Source organism: Cervus elaphus, chromosome X, assembly GCF_910594005.1.
Source record: "Cervus elaphus chromosome X, mCerEla1.1, whole genome shotgun sequence".
Classification (NCBI taxonomy): domain Eukaryota; kingdom Metazoa; phylum Chordata; class Mammalia; order Artiodactyla; family Cervidae; genus Cervus; species Cervus elaphus.
The window spans coordinates 172,113,378-172,121,243 of NC_057848.1; the positions used below are offsets into that span (position 1 = coordinate 172,113,378).

Genomic DNA, 7,866 nt, shown 5'->3' on the forward strand with positions numbered 1-7,866 from the left:
AATCTCAGGGAAGGGCTGTGAGGTTGAGCATCTACTTCACCGCTTTGTACCAAGTCTAGGGGAGGGGAAATGTCTAGCCTGAAGGTGCAGCCACCAGTCAGCAAATGGAGAATGGTGTCCAGTATTTTAAGGAGCCAAGGTAAAGACCATGAATGGTGATCCCAGTGAACTCAGGATGGAAAAAAGCCTACTGAGCCCTCAGCACTGGGTATCCCCTGGGAGAGAGGTGGCCTGAGATATCCCTTCACTTGGCTTCTGGATGATGTGGAGGTCTAAAGTTGTCTCCATCAGAGTAGCAGAAGGCAGGGTGCCCAGGCTTCGCCAAGACTTGACATGGTAATAAAAGATGAGCTGAGAGGACCCCAATGCTGGTAAATCCAAAGCAGGGCTGAGAGGATGCAGAGGGAAAATCGAAGGCCTCTGTTCCTCCTCTGTGGGATTCTGTGGGGACAGGTGAGCATGAAACAGGAGCCTTGTGGGTTCCTCGGGCAGTGTCCTCAAGGACACCTGCAGAGGCGGCCTTTGATAAAGTCAAGGTGGAATCTCCCCATTTTAAGTTGCTCACATCGCCTCATTCTCCATCGTCCAGGTGCACCAATCTCCTGTCCTTTGACCCAGACTCCTGTCTGTAGTTCCTGTCCACGGCCATCATGCCCCGTAGGCAGAAGAGTAAGGTCCATGGTCACGGAAACATCACCAGGCCCGGGCTGAGACCCAGGGTCTTCATGATCAAGCCACCACATCTAGGGGAGAAGAGACCACCTCCTCCTCCCCTCCTGATTTAGAGAGTGCTCCCTCAAGCTCCTCAGCTGCTGTCACCCTGAAGGAGCCTCAGGGAGCCCAAGGCACCACCAGTGCTGCTGCAGGTTCTATACCCAAAAGATTTGGTGTCAGTGCTGCAGCACGCTCAAGATCTGATGTCAGTGGTGCAGCACGCTCAAGAGCTGGTGTCGGTGCCGCAGCACATGCAAGAGCTGGTGTCAGTGCCACAGCACGCTCAAGAGCTGGTGTAGGTGCCGAGGGCCAAGGTCAGGGAGGTGAAAATTCCTCCCAGGCCTCAGCTGCTGCTGAGAGCTCTCACACAGATCCTCTGACCAAGAACGTCGAGGTGTTGGTGCAGAAGATGCTGTATAAGTATAAGGTGAGGGAGCTCATTAAGAGGTCAGAAATGCTGAAGGCAATCAATAAAAGGTATAGGGGCCAATTCCCTGAGATCCTCAAGAGAGCCTCTGAGCACATAGAGATGGTGTTTGGCGTGGTCCTGAAGGAAGTCAGGCCCAATGGTCACTCCTATATCCTGGTAAGCAACCTAGATCTCACCGACAGTGAGTCTATGAGAGGTGACCGGGGGCTGCCAAAGAATGGTCTTCTGATGCCTCTTCTGGGCGTCATCTACCTGAATGGCCACCGCCTCTCTGAGGAGAAGATCTGGAAGATCCTGAATTTTCTGGGCATCTATGATGGAAGAAGGCACTTCATCTTTGGAGATACCAGGAAGTTCCTCACAGAAGATCTGGTCCGGGAAGAGTACGTGGAGTACAGCCAGGTGCCCGGCAGTGATCCCCCTCACTATGAGTTCCTGTGCGGTCCGAGAGCACTCATGGAATCCAACAAGAAGAAAGTCCTGGAGTTTTTGGCCAAGGTCAATGATATGGGCCCTGCTACCTTCCTGGAGCATTTTGAGGAGTCTTCCAGAGAGGAAGTAGAGAGCACCAGCGATGACCTTTTCTTCTGCATAGTGGCCCACCTTCCAAGTTGGATGGCCTCCAGAGGGAACTTTTCAACCTTCTATTATTCGGACGGTAAAAGAGAAAATTATGGCTCCTGATCACTGGGGCCACCCGGGCCAAGTCCCATATGTTATGGTCTGGCAAGATCTAGTAGAAAATCTGCACAATGGTTAAAACCTTTTGTTCACAAACTCCCTGATTCTCCTAATGTACAAGCCCTGGTTATGGAAACCCCCACTCCCCAAGAAGAAGCCAAGACGAACAAGGGCCCAAAACCGGTCTTGCAAGAATCCTCATACCCGAACCTGATTGACTTAGAGATGGAAATTAGGCCCCCGCCATATGCCCCTCCTCCGTTGCAGGTTCCCCCGGGGGGAGAGCCCCCTCCCCTCGATGAATCAGGAAGGATAAGGAAACCCTGACCCCGGAGAAGAAATAGAGGAAATACGGGTGAGCAAGATCATGGGGACCCAGAGTTACCTTCATCTACTGTACAGGCATACCCGTCCGAGTGGGACCAGCTAACCCGGACAGAAAGCGAACCTATCAGTACTGGCCCTTTTCCACGAGTGATCTGTATAATTGGAAAACACAAAAGCCTCCATTTTTGGAGAAACCCCAAGGCCTCATTGACCTCTTACATTCCATTTTGTTCACTCATAACCCCATCTGGCATGATTGCCAGCAGCTCTTGCAGGTGCTCTTCACCACGGAAGAATGGGAGCGAATCCTGGCAGAGGTGCGGAAACGGGTCCCGGGGGTCGACGGGAGACCAACCGCCCAGCCTCATCTCCTGGAAGAGGGGTTTCCTCTGTTGCGGGCTAACTGGGATTTTGAGCGAGTGGAAGGTAGGGAGCGTCTCTGAGTGTACCGCCAGATTCTAATGGCTGGCCTGCGGGCTGCAGCTAGGAAGCCGACAAATTTGGCAAAGGTAAATTGAGTAAGGCAAGAGCCCACTGAGAGCCCGTCAGCCTTCCTAGAGAGGCTAATGGAAGCCTTTAGGCAATATAAACCTATAGACCCCCAGGCTGAGGAATCACATGCTGCAGTTCTACTAGCGTTTGTGAATCAGGCAGCCCCAGATAGTAAGAGAAAATTACAAAAGATAGAGGGGTTAAGAGAACAGACAATACAAGACTTACTGAAAGCAGCTGAAAAGGTATTTAATAATAGAGAGACCCCAGACTAGACTTGGACTGAGCCAATGAAACAGGCTTTCCAGACACTCAGACGGGCCCTACTAAAAGCCCCAGCCCTTGCCCTGCCCAACCCAAAGAAGCCATTCCAGCTGCTTGTAGATGAAAAGCAAGGAATAGGAAAGGGGGTCTTGATGCAACAATGGGGACCATGGAAGCGGCCGGTGGCATACCTTTCAATGTGATTAGACCCGGTGGCCTCTGGGTGGCCCCCTTGCCTCCGCATCATTGCAGCCACTGCCCTCATCGTCCGCGACGCCGACAAGTTGACGTATGGACAGCAACTCTGGGTTGACACCCCCCACGCCATCGAAGGGGTTTTAAAGCAGCCGCCGGGTAAGTGAATCTCCAATGCCCATTTGATACATTACCAGGCCCTGCTGTTTGATACCCCACGGGTGCATTTTCAGACCCCTTGCTTCCTGAATCCAGCCACGCTTCTACCTAGCCCAGAGAAGGACCGCCCTCTCCATGATTGCAGTGAGATACTGGCTGAGGCCCTGGCGCCTCGAAAAGACTTAACTGATGTGTCCCTAAACAACAGTGAGCTAGTATGCTTCACTGATGAGAGCAGCTATGTAAATGATGGACAAAGGAAGGCGGGAGACACTATAGTTAATGATTCAGGACAGACAATACGGGCTGAGACACTTCCCCCAAACACGTCTGCGCAAAAAACAAAATGGATTGCCCTAATACAAGCTCTGGAACAAGCAAACGGGAAGAGAGTCACGATATTTATGGACAGCTGATATGCTTTTAGCACTGTCCATATTCAAGGTCAGATATACCAGGAAAGGGGACTTAGGACAGCAGAGGGAAAAAAAGTCAAGAATTTGCCCGAGATCCGCAGGCTCCTGAAATCTGTTCAACTGCCCCGGGCAGTAACAATTGTACATGTCCCCGGTCACCAGAAAGGAAAAGTCCCTAGGACATGGGGCAATTGGGCTGCTGATGTGGCCGCTCAATAAGCGGCAATCCGGGCTACGCCACCCCCATATTAGCCATGGGAATTCCTCCTCCTGGTATGGGGACTCTGCCGCCATTCCCTGACTATTCCCTCCCTGATTTCCTTTGGATTAACAAGGATACCACCTTCCAGAAAGATGACAAAGATGGATGGTACAGAGATCAAAACAAGCTGATATTGCCTGCCATCCGGGGTCGTCACCTATGTGAACACCTGCACACAACTACACACTTGGGGAAAAAAAGACTTTGACACTTCTCCAGACGGCCTGCCTGAGGTTCCCTCAAAAAAATGCAACTGTACGAGAGATAATCCAGGCTTGCAAAGCGTGCCAGCTGATGAAGAAAGAGAAAAGGCAGCACACTGGAACAAGGTACCGAGGGAAAGAGCCAGGGCAACACTGAGAGATAGATTTCACTGAGGTAAGACCAGACAAGTACGGGTATCTCTATCCGATGGTTCTGGTAGATACCTTCTCGGGGTGGGTAGAAGCCTTCCCCACTAAGGGAGAGACAGCAACAGTGGTTGCTAAAAAGATCTTAGGAGAGATAGTGCCTAGGCACGGGCTGCCAGTGACTATGGGGTCTGATAACGGACCTGCCTTTGTGAGCCAGATTGTACAAGGGGGGAGAAAATGGAAGTTACATTATGAATATTATCCCCAGAGCTCAGGACAGGTTGAGAGAATGAATCGGACCCTAAAACAACTTTGACAAAGTTGGCAATAGAGACTGGCGGGGACTGGGTGACCCTCCTTCCCTTCACACTCTTTCGAGCCCATAACACCCCTTATAAGCTGAATCTTACCCCTTTTGAGATTCTGTATAGAAGACCCCCTCCTGTGTGTCCTATATTCGAGGAAAAATGCCTACCACCCCCTACCTTGGGACAATTCCAGCAAACACTGATGGCATTAAGTAAGGTGCATAGCCATGTTTGGAAATTAATTCGGGAGATTCCCGAGGGTCCAACAAGGGGACCATCCCCTCATGTAATATTGGCCTGTGTGATTGGGTTTGGGTAAAACGACTCCAATCTAAAGCATTAGAACCTAGATGAAAAGGCCCTTATGTTGTTCTCCTTACCACTCCTACTGCTGTTAAGGTAGACGGGATCGGGCCCTGGGTTCACTGCAATCACGTGCGGCAAGCCAGCCCGGGAAGAACAAGAGAAGGCACAAGCAGAATGGGAGGCAAGACCTCACCCGTCAAATCCTTTGAAACTGAAACTCGTACGACGGGAGCCCTCTTAACTCTCCTGCTGATAACAGTTTTCATAGGCCCAGGAGCAACCAGCCACAACCCCCATCAGCCAGCTAACCTGACTTGGATGAACTACAATCCTGAGACTGGAGAAGTGCTTAATTCGAACTCCAACGTGGCCCCCAAAGGGACACAGTGGCCAGTACTGACCTTTGATATTGTGCGTGCTGGCGGCTGACGGTAATGGGTTTGGTTCCCACCAACTGACCAAGTTGTTTGCCCACAGCGCTTTCAGTCTGTTCACCCGTAACTCTGAGCAAAAAGGCCCACAGTACTACGAACAGGTGCCTGTCTATGTCTGCCCGGGGGGAGGAAGGGATCAGAACCAAATCGAAAAATGTGGGGGATTTGACTATTTTTATTGCGCCGCTTAGGGTTGCGAAACTATGGGAACAATCCATTGGCTCACTAACTGCGAAAAGGACCTCATTCAGGTAAACTCACCCCCGAATTCCCAGAAATGGCCAACTAACAGAGTCCCGGGCAATGTTTCCCATGACAGATCAAATTCACAGACAAAAGAAAAAAATTTACCAAGGGTGATGTTGGCCGAGTTTCGGGCCTCCGTCTTTACAAGACTGGCTATGACACAGGATTCTGGTTTGAGCTTAAGTTAAAACAGGGACTGCTCTATTTGGCACCCAAAGTAGCCTTAGGACCAAACCAGGTGATAGAACAACCCCAAAGACTCCCTAATAGATCGACTCCACGCACCGTGGGACCCCCCAGGGTTAACATGTCCCCACCAACAGACCCCCTTATGAAAATGATCTCCTCGGCCAATCTCACCCTAAATGCCTCTCGTCCGGACTTAACAAATGGTTGCTGGCTTTGCTATAATATGTCTTGGCCTGCAGACGGCAGCAACAACCTGGGTCAGGCCGGTTGACAAGAGGCTCCATTACGGGCATAGGCACCTGTATAGGAACTATCCCTAAGACTTATCAACACCTAGGTGATAATAATTCAATCCCTAGGAGTAGCCTCCCCAATCCTACTCACCAGTGGGTACTTCCGCCAGAAAACGGGTGGTAGACTTGCTCCGCCGGACTAAAGCCGTGTGTCCATAAGGCAGCACTTAATGCCTCCCAAGATTTCTGTGTCCTAGTCCACCTGATCCCCCGGCTAAACTATTACTCAAAGGAAGAGCTGCAACCTAGGTTAGACCCATCGGGTCAATATAGGGTAAAACGAGAACCAATCACTGCCCTGACTTTGGCAGTCCTCTTGGGTCCTTAAAAACGGGAAGTGAGATTGCAGCCTTAACGTTGCAAGATAAACAGTATAATCAACTAAGGGCTGCAATAGATGGAGATATTGAGCTCCTTGGCTGAAGTCGTGTTACAGAATAAGAGAGGTTTTGATTTGTTGTTTCTGCAACAAAGAGGGTTATGTGCAGCACTGGGAGAAGAATACTGTTTCTCTATCGACCATTCAGGGGTGGTACAAAAATCTCTCCAGAGAGTAAGAGAGAGACTAGCCCAGCAGAAGAGAGAACGAAAAGCCCAACAAGGCTGGTCTGACTCTTGGTTTCAGTGCTCCCCTGGTTGACCACTTTGATTTCCACACTCCTGTGTCCACTCATAATATTAACATTGTTACTGACCTTTGCTCCATGCATTTTAAACCGTCTGGTCTCAATTATTAGAGAGTGCCTCAATACCATCCAAATTATGGTATTGAGACAACAATATCAGCCAATTTCACAGGGTAGAGAGAAAGATTCCTCTACAAAAAGTACAAAGACGGGGGAAATATGAGGCTGCCACGACTAACGACATGACAGGCAGCCTAGATTAGGAGTAGGTGGTTTCCCGGAGTAACATAATTATCAGTCCACCTAGAGCCAGCCAATCAACATGTGTCTAGTCAGAAAAAGAGAATCTATCAGGGGAAAGCTGAAAGCCCACAAGGATTGGGCCAACAAAAATTGCCTTGCAACTGTGTAACCAATCTACTTGCGCCAAATACCGGATTGTACCAAATAAAGACCCGAGAGAACTGGGGCTCAGGGCCTTTTCATCCTCACATCCTTGGTGAGGGCGGGAGGCACTGGCTCGAGTCAATAGTAAATTCCCCGACTGCAAGTTGCATTGTCTCGAGTAGTCTCCTTTCCCGATCAGGGATCTGGACTACGGGCAGAACATCTATAAGTGATATCATACAGTATTTGTCTATCACTGTCTGAGTTATTTTACTCAATATTCTACCTTCCATGTTGCTGCAAATGTCAATATTCCATTCTTTGGATGGGGCAGCTCCTTTGTATTCCTTTTTAACAAATGGCATTGCCCCAGCAAACACGCACAGCTCCCCAGCTAAGTTTCCATCTCTGCACTCACACAGAGAAACAACAAGTCCTCTTCCTCTTCTCCCATGGTAAGTGTCTCTTTGAAGCTCAGTCTGGAACCAGTTCTTCCCCCTACTTTCTGGAAACCTGGACCTTCTGGTCCCATCTCCAACTCCACAGAAGCCATCTACCTCCCTCTTCACACATTTAACACTTCCCTGCCCTCTCTATACCCTCCCCCATCAGAGAACTCAGAGACAAACGAAATTTCACACAGGTTGATTTTATTTTATTTTCGTTATTAGTGTATGCAGTATCTGTAATATTCAGCATCTGTTCTGTTGGACAGTACTCAGTGGCGAGACCTCAGAGCATTTCTGAGGTCTCCATCCATGATGCGAAGTCACTGGCTATCCAC

The 7,866-nt window shown here is 49.8% G+C and overlaps 1 pseudogene; it reads left to right on the forward strand.

Moving 5' to 3' along the window:
• Positions 1 to 650: 650 nt before the first annotated feature.
• LOC122690607 lies at positions 651 to 2,127 on the forward strand (annotated as a pseudogene).
• Positions 2,128 to 7,866: the final 5,739 nt, after the last annotated feature.